This window comes from Cnephaeus nilssonii (assembly GCF_951640355.1).
Source record: "Cnephaeus nilssonii genome assembly, chromosome: 5".
Classification (NCBI taxonomy): domain Eukaryota; kingdom Metazoa; phylum Chordata; class Mammalia; order Chiroptera; family Vespertilionidae; genus Cnephaeus; species Cnephaeus nilssonii.
The window spans coordinates 37,638,991-37,651,464 of NC_137076.1; the positions used below are offsets into that span (position 1 = coordinate 37,638,991).

Here is a 12,474-nt window from a genome sequence, read left to right on the forward strand (position 1 = left end):
GGTCACCAAACCCGGCTTCTGGATTCCTATAGGAAAACAGTCTACCCGCAGGCAGCCAGTGGGTCCACTGTGGGAGCTGAGTGTGCCTCTCTGAGTTTGATGGGGAACCACCAAAGGGGCTCTAGATTTTTGCATAAATTCAAGCCTAAATATTTTTTTTTTATTTAAAAAAATTTTTTGGCGTAGGTCGCAGTGGGGGCTGAGGCCAAAGGCACCTTGGCCAATACAAAGGGGTCTCAAGAGCCATCAGCTGTCTTTCCTTACTCCTCAGAAACAGAACCGGACAAAATTAAAAATCAGCCGCGGAAACTAAACAACAGCCCCCACAAGCCAGCCTTCATGGCTGGGGAGCCGTGCTCTGGCCTCAGCGCTCAGGTTCGAAATGCGAATGAACGGAGCCAGATCTTGGATTACACCCCCGGGACAGCATTTTAATGTAAATGTAAAATATGCTTGTAATAATCACTTGTGGGCCCTGAAGCGCCACTAGAATCTCTGTTTAATTATGGGGGCATGAGAGGAGCATTACCAGCTAATTAAATCCAATCCTATTTGTAATTCTCCCTCTGCTGCTGCCGACTTTAAAATGCGAAATTGCTTTTTAAACGTGCCCACATATGAATTTTTAAAACACATGTGAAAACTAGAGGAGAAACAAGGGAGCCAGGGGGCGGGGGAGAAAGAAGGAAGGAAGGAGAGAGACGTGGGCTGCTGGGCCCGATTCCAAGGAGGTCGGGATGAACCTCCGGGCTGGGCCTCGGGCTCCATCCACGCGGGCCCCGCGCGCTGAGTTGGGCCTCGGATAAAGGAGCCACTTTCTCTCTTTGCAGAGGTTTCGACTTCCCCTTTCCTCCCGGCGGAATCTCAGCTCCCGGACGTCGCCCTCAGAAGAGTCCTTGGGCGCGGAAAGGCCCTGCGCCCCGCGCGCTCCGTGTCCCTCGGGGCCGAGGAGGGGGATCCGGTGGACCCGCGGGCGGGCGCGGGGAGGAAGTGAGCTCATTGGGGGAGGCCGGCAGGGAAGGCGAGGAGGCCCGGACGCGCACAGAGCCCGGGGAGGGCGGCCTGCGCCCCCAGAGTGAGCCAGGGCCCCCGAGAAGTTGGCGCCGTGCGGGGCTGCGAGCGCGCACTGCAGCTCCAGCCGCGCTCTGTCCTTCGCGCTTCCAGAGAGGAGGAGCGCGGGGCAGGCGTCTCCAGGCTCAGGCCTCGAGGCCGGAAGGTGGAGACCCGCGAGGGCTTTATTCAAGCGAACGCGGCCCCCGTGCCCCCGTCCTTCCCCACCCTTCCGCTCTGGCGGCCTTTGCTTCTGCGGGTCGTGCGTGCCATCTCCCCACGCGCGCGCACGCACACACACAGGCACACCTCCCCCCGCTCCCCACCCCTTCCTCCTTCGTCAGCGCCCATCGCCAAAGCAGGCCCGGGAGCTTTGGTTTATGACTAGAAGGTTGAGTTATTTGCCTGAGAAAACCCGGGTGACGGCGGCCACCCATTCTTGAATACTCCTTAGGGCTTGTGAATTCGAATACATAACGCGCTGCGGGGTCTGTTTCCAAACCACTATCTGCAACCGTCGCCCGGCTGCTCCAGCGAAGCCCGATGTCAGGGAATGTCCTAAAGCGGGAGGCCGCTCTCCGGCTTCGCACAAGGCCCTGAAACGTGAGAGCGCGGGTGCAAGCCTTTCTAAGCGGACTGCGCGCCGCACAGACGCATGGCACCTATCCCAAAGCAGGCATTCGCACCTCGGCCTCCTGGGTCGCGAGTGCTATTCCAACCAGGCCGGCCCTGCGTGCGAAGTCAGCACTTGGCGGCCACAAAGCTCATTCGCATCTGGAAGAGCTGGAGACCATCCAGAACTGGGCTCCGGGCTGAGTGGGATGGGGGTTAAAGGGTAGTTCTACGACTTACTTACGGCGGGGGGGGGGGGGGGCGGGGGGGGGCAGCGGGGGGGTCTCCCCGGGCCCCAGGCCTTTTCTAATGCCTTTCTATGCGGCCCTGCCTCTGGGCCGACCTAGCGCGGGGGCGCTGCCTGTGGTCTGGCTCCCCCTGTTGTTGGCCTGTGGTTTGGCAATTAGGGATTGCTGAGAACCTGGAGGTGGAAAAGTCTGAATCCCTGTGTGTGTGTGTGGTGGGGGGTAGGGTGGGGAGGATTATTGTTAGACCAAGAGGAGGTGTCCTTGCCTGCACAGCTCAATGTGGAAATGCTTGTCGGGTTTGTGTGCTCTCGGTCTAGCATTGATTGCAGACATTTTCATCAACTAGGACTTTGTCATCTCACCCCCACTGCAGAAAGCATCCACATACCTCCTTCATCTTTACCCCGTGGGTTGATAGAGTGTTTCATAAAAATCAGTGAAATCTTGTTTTCAATCTAAATTGTAATAGGCTCGTTATCTATTTTTGAACACTAAGTCTCTCTGTACATTTGGGCTTGGGGAGGTGAGGAATGAAATTCTACGAAGCCGCCTGGTGTCAACCTGGGCACTCAGGAGGGGAAAGCCAACAGCACCTTACTGAGGTTTCCTGTGCTGGGAGTTTGACTCCCACCTCCCGCTCCGGGCATCTCTGTGCGCATCCCCCCTCACCCTCTAGTCCCAAATGCCCCCGTCAGGTTCTCTGGTTCGAGGTCACTAGCAACGCCTCCTGGCCCCACGCAGGGGGACAGCAGGGACTCTGGGCCTTCCAGACTAAGCAGGGGAGGGGCCTGCTTGGAAACCCTCCATTTTCCCACAGTATTTCACATTCATATTACTTTTCACACCCTGTTAGGCAGTAATAGCACCGAACCTGCTAAATACTTCCATGCGCCAAGCTTCCACGGATCCAGATTGGCTGCCTTCTCCTGGTGATAGGGACCAGGACTGCTCCTCCTCGTGCAGGGTTGGTAGCTTATTTCTCTTCTCTCCTGGGCTCCACCTGCAGACCCTAGTAAGGTGGTGCTGGTCGTGGCTGCAGGATGGGGGTGCTCAGGTGTGGAGGAAGTCTTAGCCCTGGCCCTTCAAGAGGATGGAGGGGCAGTTGTAGGGGGCGGGGAAGGACCTGGGGACTGTCTGATTTTTAGTAATTGTGAGGCTAGATTGGCAATTTTTAAGAGAACAAGACCTTGCTCCAAGCCTTGAGCAAGGAGTCAGGCCTGGCCTACATAAGAAGCACTACCTCGCCCTGGCCGGTTTGACTCAGTGGATAGAGCGTTGGCCTGCGGACTGGGGGGTCCTGGGTTCGATTCTGGTCAAGGGTCAAGGGCATCTACCTTGGTTGTGGGCACATCCCCGGGGGCGGGGGTGTGTGCAGGAGGCAGCTGATTGATATTTCTCTCTCATTGATGTTTCTAGCTCTCTCTCTCTCCCCCTTCCTCTCTGTAAAAAATCAATAATATATATATGAAGCACTACCTCTGACCTTTCTTTCAGGAGCACCAGACCCAACAGGTAGCATTTGGGCACTAAGGGATTCTGAGGCAGCAGAGCATAATACCCGCCCCATATCTCCCCCCCACACACACACACACACCCACACACACCTCCTCTAGCCCACAGGTGGCAGCTCTGAAAACCTGGATTGGGGGTGGGTGGGGGAGGAGTTAGAGCCATGCAACAGGGACGGCATGATGAACTCGTCAGGGCAGAGAACAAAAGTGCTAGGCTGGCCCAGGGAAGCCACCACTCTGAACCAAGAGTCCCTTGTTCTTTGGCTGTCACTTGCTCCCCAACCTAAGGCAGGGTGGATCCTCAGAGTCCAGTGGCAGTGGGCTGGGCCAGGATAGGTGCACTAGATACCAGGGCCCTTGCCCTAGCCCAGGCCTGTGCCCGGGCTCCTACAGGGCACTGCAGGCGTAGAAAGCCCTGAGCCACCTTAGCAGGCCTGAGGGGGTGGCCCTGGGAGGCTTCCAGCTGAGAAGTCAGGGGAAGTTAGGGGTGGTCCTTGGCAGCTCCCCCAGGACCCCACCTCAGTTCTTCATCAAGAGAAGAGGAATAATAAAACCTGCCTGCCCCCTACCTCCAGGACATGGAGGAAGGAACTAACTTTTAATGAGAGTCTATTAAGTGTCAAGCATTTTACAGGCTGCGTATTGTTTAATCTTCACAAACTATAAAGAGGGTATTTCTAAACCCTGTGTTCTGCAAGGAAACCCAAGTGCAGAGAGGAGGAACCTGGCCGGAGCATGCAAACTCCAGGCCTCCGCACTACCATTCTGTGCTTCTAGCAACCATCCTGGCAGTTGGTGGCACACGGAAGGGTCCTTCAGCCTGGGCCAGGTCTCCTGGTGAACTTGAAGAAGGACACAAGCTGCCTTCCGTGAGCCTCTAACATATACTCCTAGAGGGTGATTTGGGGCGTGGGAATTCAGATTCTAAGAATTTGTTGCTCTGGGTACCGTGTTAAGCTGTAAAACCTTTATACTGATTCCTCCAAAATATCCATGAGAGAGCCAAAGTTCCCAGGACTCTCTTAACCAAAGGAGCCCAGAGTATACCACACATGTGTCTCTCCGTGTCACTTTTCTTGCCCCAGCACAGCAGGGTTGGGAAGACTGAAACTCAGATTCAATGGACTTGAATTTCTGTTCATACCACTAACATATAAACTGAGCCCAAAGCTTCCCCCTTAAGCCTGGGGCTGAGAAACCTGAAGGCCTAGAATGGGATTAACTTGGTTCCTGACTTCCAAGAGCCACCTCAGCCATTTCTCTCCTTGTCGGGCCAGCGTTTGTCCCATGAACAAAAGGGCCAAACTGGGGAGGATGTACTTGGGGCTCTGGAAATCCCTGTGTCCACTTCTGGAATGAAACCCCAGGAACTCCACCTCCCAAACATTTTCATGTTCACACCCACCTCCCTGCTTCTTGGTGGCATGGGCTTTCTTTCTATCTACAGAGAGGCTGTGCGGTGACTGCTTGCTTACATGCTGGAGAAAATGCTTTAGATTTGGGATTTGAGGCATTTGCAGACGTTAAGAGAGATGAGACAGAACAGGCAAAGCCAGAAATCAAGTCAGGAGAGTGTGCAGCCTGAAGGGGGAGACCATTGTGGTTTGGGAGGTGGAGTTCCTTGGGGAAACTTTTTTGTTTTCCTATTTCCTCTCCTACAAAAGCACCCTCTCAGCCAGAGCCTATCTATTGTCTATCTATTCTCCCCTTCCCCCTTTTCTTCCTTCTGATGCTGAGCCTGAGCTAGAAGAAGAATTAGGGAGAGGAACCCCCACACCTTTCCCTTTGGGGGAAGTCAGCTGCCCAGGGCACCCACTCCAGGTGGGCATTAAGGGCAAATTGTGTTAAGAGTCCCTGAAGCCACAGTCACCCCTGTTGAGCCCTCTCATTCCCTTTGGTCCTGGAGGGGATTTCTGGGGATATCAGGTGCATTTCCTGAGTTTTGGAGTAAAGTCCTCTGGACCTTAATTGCCCCTGGAGCACTATTCCGAACCTGGAGGTAGCTAAAGGAGTCATTTAATAGGATTTTTAACCTTACCAGGGTATATTAATTCATTTTACAGTCATTGGAGTGGAAGAGGAAGGGGCTATGGCGATTTCCTAAAAGCCAACTGGTAAGTCCGCAAAATATTGTTTTAGTTATTTGTTATCTCACTCAGTAGTGACAATGCTGACAGACAAATACGAACCAAGTTACGAAATCAGCATTGTATTCCTGTATTTCTCCTCTATCATGCTGTGCTGTCATGTTTGTTTGTTTGTTTGTTTGTTTGTTTTGTTTGTTTGCTGCTTCTTATGGCTGGTGGCATCACCAAGTGGAAGAGGCTGACCAGAGAAACCCAGGAGGCCATGGCAATGGGATTAGGTTACCAATTTGAATTGTACCTGGTCTTACTCTGGCCAGGATGGTGGGGACTTGGGAGTGACATCTCCTCTTTTATCAGGGACTCAGGCGGTCTGAAAACTCTGAAAATCAAGAAATTAAAAAGGGAAATTAAAACAACAACAACAAGAAACTGTAGGAAGAGAGGGAAAGAAAAAGGGGAATGAATGTGCACAAAATTTGAAGGGCATTTGGATTTCTGCCTGGAATTTCAAGAACTAAAGCTAAAAGCATGTTTGTCTCCACTTCACTGGGTTTCTCCACGTGGTTTCTGCAGCCCAGTTCCCTCCTTCAGTTTCTCTGGGCTCCTTTGCTTGGGATGGGCACATTCCCAAGCAAGTAAGTGGATCTGGTCCCCTGAGGACTCTTCCCACTGGCGATGGGTAGGGAAAGCTGGGGACAGCGACAGGTAGCAGGGATGGGGAAGCCTTGGGAGCTTCAGGCAAGTCCTGTAGAGGTCCTTCCCCACCCGGCTACAAATAAGAGTGCCTTGCCCCAAACCCCAGGGGAGCCCCTGGGCTCCTCGCCATCCCAGGCCGCTTGGGCCAGAGTGAGCTTATTACAGTTAGTAATGACCAGAATGATTCCTTAAGCCAAGACCAAAAGAAATGGCTCCAAATGAGAAAACCATCGTAGTTGGGGCTCCGTGGTGGCTGCGATCAGGGAATTGCACAGGCTAACAATATCCCCAGCTGCTTCCCTGGCATTCACTCAGGCAGGGCGAAGAGGCGCTGGCAGGTGGACTCTGAGCTCCGGAGCTGGCAGTTGTGTGGGGCTGGAAGGCAGTTACCTGAAACAATTAGACTACACCGTGCTTACACACTCCTGGGGTACTTAAGAAGACTTACAACTCCCCTCTTTCACTTCCTCTCCCCAGCAGCAGGTTTAAGGTAAGTGTCTCCTCTGCTAAGGATGACACCCCTTTCAAAAGCCGTCAGGCTTTGGGGCAGATCAGCGACTCTTGTAGAATTAGGTACCTCGCGGAAGATCCCCCTTGAGCTGCTTGTCAGAGACTGAGTGGCAAGTGCTGACTGAGCTTCGGAGCCAAACCCAGGTCCTGGCTCCTGGTCACACTGGCTTTGTGATCACGAGCCATCACCTCGGTTGCATTGAGTTTGCCATTGCAAAACAAGAACGTTTGCCCAAGGAGGGGTTTGAAAGTGCCGCTCCTAGCGCTGGTGATCCTCACCTCTGTGCATTCACTCCTCTTCGGGAAAATCACAGCATTTTCTTCCTAGAAATGCGGGAAATGTGATGGGCCCGCCGTCTCCCTTTCCCACGGTGAGTTGTGGCCTCCTAGGCCGAGCTCCCCCCACCTTCCCAGGACCCCCGGACTCTTGGAACTCCAAGTCCTTCCCCCTGGGTCTCACGGGCTTATCCTCCAACCTGCCCGCGTTTACATTCTCCAACCCTGGCGATCGATGTCTGATCCTGCGTTTGCTCTTGAGCAGGTTCTATTACCCTCCTGCTGCCCGTTGGAGAAGCCCACATTCAACCACCATGGAGGGTGGTCCCTCCAAGCCAGCGGGGAACCAATGCAAAAACCCCAATGGAGCACAGCCTGGTTCTGCATATCTGCGAAGTGGGCCAGTCCGCACGTGCCTGTCTAGGGCACCTGAGAGTGCAAGCAAGGGCCAGCTGGCCACAGGGACCGAGAGGCAACACCTGCACGGCTGTGGGATCCCTGGCCAGGAGAAAGCCGCGTTGGAGAGCCGCGTGGGCCTTCTCCACCTCCCCTCCCCCAGTTGGAGAAGGGTTCAAGGTTATCGGATTGCTGGCCCCCTCTTCAATGCACACCCTGCGTCCCAGGGAGCCCCACTGTTGGAGCCAGGCTCCTTTTAATTTTTTTTTTCACTAAGAAAAGTAAACATCTTGTATATATTTCCATCGTGGTCAGGCCCTAATTATGGAAGATTGCGTTCCAGAACCTCGAGGTCAGAGGGAGCCAGGGGCTGGTGGAAGTCGCTTGGTGATTTACATGGATAGGAAAAAAAAAAAAAAGCTCAGTTTGGACCGTTTGGGGAGGGTCTGGAACTGACAGGTTCTTGGCTTGGAAAGGGGGATCCTGGACTCCCCATTCTGAAAATGGGGCCTCTCTGTCACCTTGCAGGCGAGAGCTGGGGAGGCAATAAGTCAGGGCTCCTTCCCCGGCCCGTATTTGGCCAGCACCACCACTCACCTGGAACCCAGTACAGTCTCTTAAACTTGCAGACGTGTAGAGAGAGGAAGGTAGCCAGGCAACGGGATTACGGAAACATCCTCTCGGTCACGTGGACTTTACTGCAGACCAGGAAGTTCTCTCACAGCTGCCACACATCTTCTGACTCCAGGGCTCCAAATGCTGACTGTTCCTCACACCTCACCACCCCTACGGAGTCTGCCGCCTTGGGGTTGATCGGTTTCCTCTTCCCTTTCAGCTTCCATCTAACCCCACCTGCCGGCTTGCACTTGGAGATGATTTCCTTGTTTCCATTCGCGAGACCATGTGGCTCCCATACTTACCTGGGCTGGCTGTTTCCCCACCCACCCGCAGGGGAATTCCAAACCTCCTGAGGGGAAAGCCGGGTTGAGCAAGGGTCAGAAAAAGGGAGCCGAGCCTCCAAGTCCAGGCATACAATGGTATATTCTTCTCTAGGTGCCTTTGATTCGTTCAAGAAAAACACACACTGTAGCACAAGAAGTAATTTTAATGGGTGTCGTCCCTTTCTTCCACCAAGGTACTAATTCCCAGTCCTGAATCAGTGACCCTGTGTCCCCTAAAGAGCCTGCTAACTTCTGAGCACACAACGCAGTACGCGCCCAGACAATAGGTTCTGGGTGACAGGGCGGGTTCTCCGAAGGAAAGGGGCAATTATTGGAGAGCGGTGGTACGTCCAGGCACGCAGGTGTATATCGTGTGCCTAGTCAGTTAATTTCAGGCTCCTATACGAGATTACTTCAGGGAAATCTGCTCCCACTTTCTTTTTTAAAAAAATATATTTTTATTGACTTCAGAGAGGGAGGGAGAGGGAGAGGGAGAGATAGAAACATCAATGATGAGAGAGAATCGTGGATTGGCTGCCTCCTACCTGCCCCCTCCTGGGGATCAAGCCTACAACCCAGGCATGTGCCCTGACCAGGAATGGAACCAAGGAACCCTAATCTCCTGGTTCAGAGGTTGATGCTCAACCACTGAGCCACGCCGCCTGGGCAATCTACTCCCACTTTCAACCCAGGGCCGATTCCTGGAAAACCCGCACTTCGGCGTCCAGGGAGCCCACTCTGGATGGCCCCTTTAACACAGTCAAGGCGACACTGTGGCCTCTGTCCGAGAGCGCTCCTTTCCTGAGCCTCCAGGGTCCAGGTGGGCGGAATCCACGCGACTGAGTCCAGTCTCATCTCAGATGACCAAGCACAGAGGCTCTGCAGGAGGCCGGAGGGCAGAAAGGCCGTACCCCGTGTGCCCAGTGACTTTATTCTGGATTCCCGTGACCGCGGCGGCCTTCTGGTCCCCAGCTTCGCGGATCCCGGGGCATCCCGAGCTCCCGCAGGACCCCCCTTCTCTGAGCCGGCAGAGAGCAGGCGCTGACGTGCCCTCTGGGGGTCCTGGTGTCGCCAGCCCCGACGTTATTATCCGCAGGGTCATCATTGTTCCCTTTTGGCACGAGCCTGGCGTAAGCGTCCTTATCCATCGGCGCCGAAACCGGCCGTGCGCGCACCCGGGAAACTCTCGCTGAGACCCGGAAGCAGCGGGAGCCTGGACGCAGCTCCCCCCGGGGTGCGCCCCTCCCGCCCTGCGCCCCTCCCGCCCACTTTTGAGGGGCCCCATTCTGCGAAGCCTCGTGCGCGCCCCCCCCCCACCACCCCTCCCGCCGGGCGTGGGGAATTTCCCGCCTCTGGGTTCTTCCTGGGCCGCAGGCCAAGGGTCTCGCTGTCCCCTGTCGAGGACCCCGAGTTAAGGGCGTCGTCGAGTCGGCCGTGGGTAGAGGGAGGCAAAGAGAAGGCGAAATGTACAGGCGCAGGCGTGACTGTTTCACCAGCTCCCCAAGGATCAGAGTGTAAATTTACTAGGGATCGTCGGTGGCGATCCATAATTCCGCACATAATAAAAACAGCACCCCACGCCCGTTTGTGTCTGTTTTTTGCCGAGCTTCTAGCCCCCGCCCCCCCCCCCGAGCCAGGGGTGGGCGCGAACCCCGCGAGTGAGGGGGTGGGGGGAGCGCGCGCACCCCGCAGCTCGCCAGGGAGCCGGGCTCGCGGGCGCCGGGCGCGCCCCGTGACCCGCCGTCGTAAGAATGCTTCAGATCCAACCTGGGCTCGTTTCCGTGACACAGGAAACATCTGGGGGACTTTTTCGCCGAGCGTTTGGGAAAGTACTTACATCCGAACGAACTTGGCGCGAAGGGCGTTCTCGGATCCAGACCAACCCGGGCCTGGAAGGGGGATGGGCCGGGAGGGGGCGGCCGCCCTGCCCGCGGCCCGGGTGCCCGCCGGGGAGCTCACCGGGGGCTGGCGCTTGGGTGAAGGACGAATTAAACACTTAGAGCCGGGTCCGCGCGCTCGGGCCTCATTGTTTTAATGTCTGTAGTACTTAGGCGCAGTTGGGGAAAGAAGAATGTCTTCAGTTTCAGAAAAAACATCAAAGACCAGGGGCTGCTCAATATGGAGCACATATGGTAGTCTCCGAAGGCTTTGCCTGCCAAAACATGTTTCTCAGTCTCCACCCCCCCACACACACTTCTCTCTCTCCCCTCCTCTCTCTCTCTCTCTCTCTCTCTCTCTCTCTCTCTCTCTCTCTCTCTCTCATCCCTGCTCCCCCCCCCGTTTTTTTCTCCCCAAATGGGAGGGAGCCACGGGCTCAGGTTACCTAGGGCGTCTTGCGTTCACTGGAGGCAGTAGGCGGCTGTGCGGAGGCGCTCGTGGAGGCCTTTCTGGAACTGAATGTAGCCCAGGAAGGGACTTTGAAGATGGGGTGGCTGCAGATCCAGGCCCGAGGGGCCGAGACTTGACTAGGACCCGAGAGCCAGCTGTGGCAGAGTTGAGGCATTATCAGATTCAGAGGCCCTGGGTCGCTTTTGGTAAGTGCTTCATGTGGTCCAGATACTCTGGCTGAATCCCCAGGCCTTAGCTTGTAGCTCACAACATAGGGGACACTTCAATCTTTACTGAATGAGAATTGAATGAACTAACTGAAGGCAACAGCCTGCAAAGCACCTTTTTTTTTTTTTTTTACTTCAGTCTAAACAAGATTCAGTTGCAAAGTTCTCTTCCACATTAACTGCTGCTATTTACTATTATTATTATCATTATTATCTAGATCACTGTCCCAGATTTTTTAAATTACCCAGTAGAGAGACACAGGGGACAGCTGGCTAAAAGTTCAGGCAGTTTGCCTTAGGAATTTCTCCACATGAAATCTAGGAATATTTGGAGTAATTAAAGAGATCTAATTCAACTTCTGAACTTCCCTGAAGATGAACTAAGATCCAATGAGGTAAAGTCCCTTGCCCAGAGCACACAGCTCTGCTGGGAGGGGGTGGAGGGGGGAGTGTCCTCTTTCTCATCCCTATTGCCTGCTGGGCTCACTACCCCAGATTGCCCTCAGTGGAAGGACAAGCTGGATAATTTCCTCTCTTCTAGCTTCTTCCGTTAAATGGACTCCTTTCATCACCTCTGAAAAATGATCCCAGGATGTTATCCTTCTGCAAATTTACATGTAGGATTAGTATTAAAGGCAGTGGTAAATTCTTGAGGCTCCCATTTAAAAGAAGATTCATACGGTCTCCAGAACCCGCAGCTTTCTGAAAAGCAGCATCGATGATGGTGGGGGAAGGAAGCACATGACACATGGAGATGATTAAACACCAATCTTATCAAATCTCCCAATGTTCTGGTGACTTATATGATTTATACACAGAGAGCAGTGGATACATTACCTGACAAGTAGTTAGAAAATCTGGACTTTAGAGCTGGCTTTGCCATCAGCCCATTGCATCTCTTGACTAGTCAAGAGCCCTCTCTCTCTCTCTCTCTCTCTCTCTCTCTCTCTCTCTTTCTCTCTCTAGATCACATCCCATATATAGGTCAATATATATATAGTATATATTATATAATATATATATATATATATATATATATATATATATATATATATATATGTCATCTGTTGGTCCACAAATCCAATTTCTGCTCTCATATTTTCTGATGTGAGCATATGTATCAACATACAATGAGCTCCTTCCTTACCAGATGGAGAAGCAACAGAGCCAACACTAGAATGCTGCTTATTCTTGTATTAAGGACCCAGAGAATGGTAACCTTGCAAAACGCTTTAGAGATTCTTCAGCCCCTTCATCCTACAGATGAACACACTGGACCCCAGAGAGCTGGTTTCCTGGGTCATGCAGCTGGAGAGCCCAGGTGGGCTTCCTGCTCAGTGCCACACTCCTTCAAGAAGGTTCCTGCAAAGATGGGACCCACCAGAGTTTGTGACAGTTTTACATGAGCATAGATCAAGTCTTTAGGTTACCTCCTTCTACCACCCCAACTATCCTACTTTCTCATTTATATCAGGAATATCTGGGCCAGAATATAATAGTCTTGGAGGAGGCATTTAAAGCAAAACACAGTCAGTACCATTTCACTTGGGTGGTGCTTATGTAAACACTAGAGGCCCGGTGCATGAAATTTG

General features: G+C 53.5%; 1 protein-coding gene across 7 annotated transcripts in view; it reads left to right on the forward strand.

Annotated features, from left to right (window-relative positions):
• SCRG1 (stimulator of chondrogenesis 1) overlaps positions 1-12,474 on the forward strand; it is a 120,196-nt gene that overhangs the window by 8,718 nt on the left and 99,004 nt on the right. For 2 of the 7 annotated variants that reach the window (XR_013813556.1, XR_013813557.1), the window contains exon 2: positions 5,485-5,535. The exons of 1 other annotated variant lie outside the window; for it this stretch is intronic. The gene's annotated coding sequence lies outside the window, so the exon portion shown is untranslated. Of the gene's footprint in view, positions 1-2,763; positions 2,823-5,484; positions 5,536-6,519; positions 9,876-12,474 lie in introns of those variants that run through there. 4 more of the 7 variants (XR_013813559.1, XR_013813560.1, XR_013813558.1 and 1 more) reach the window with 4 other exon arrangements.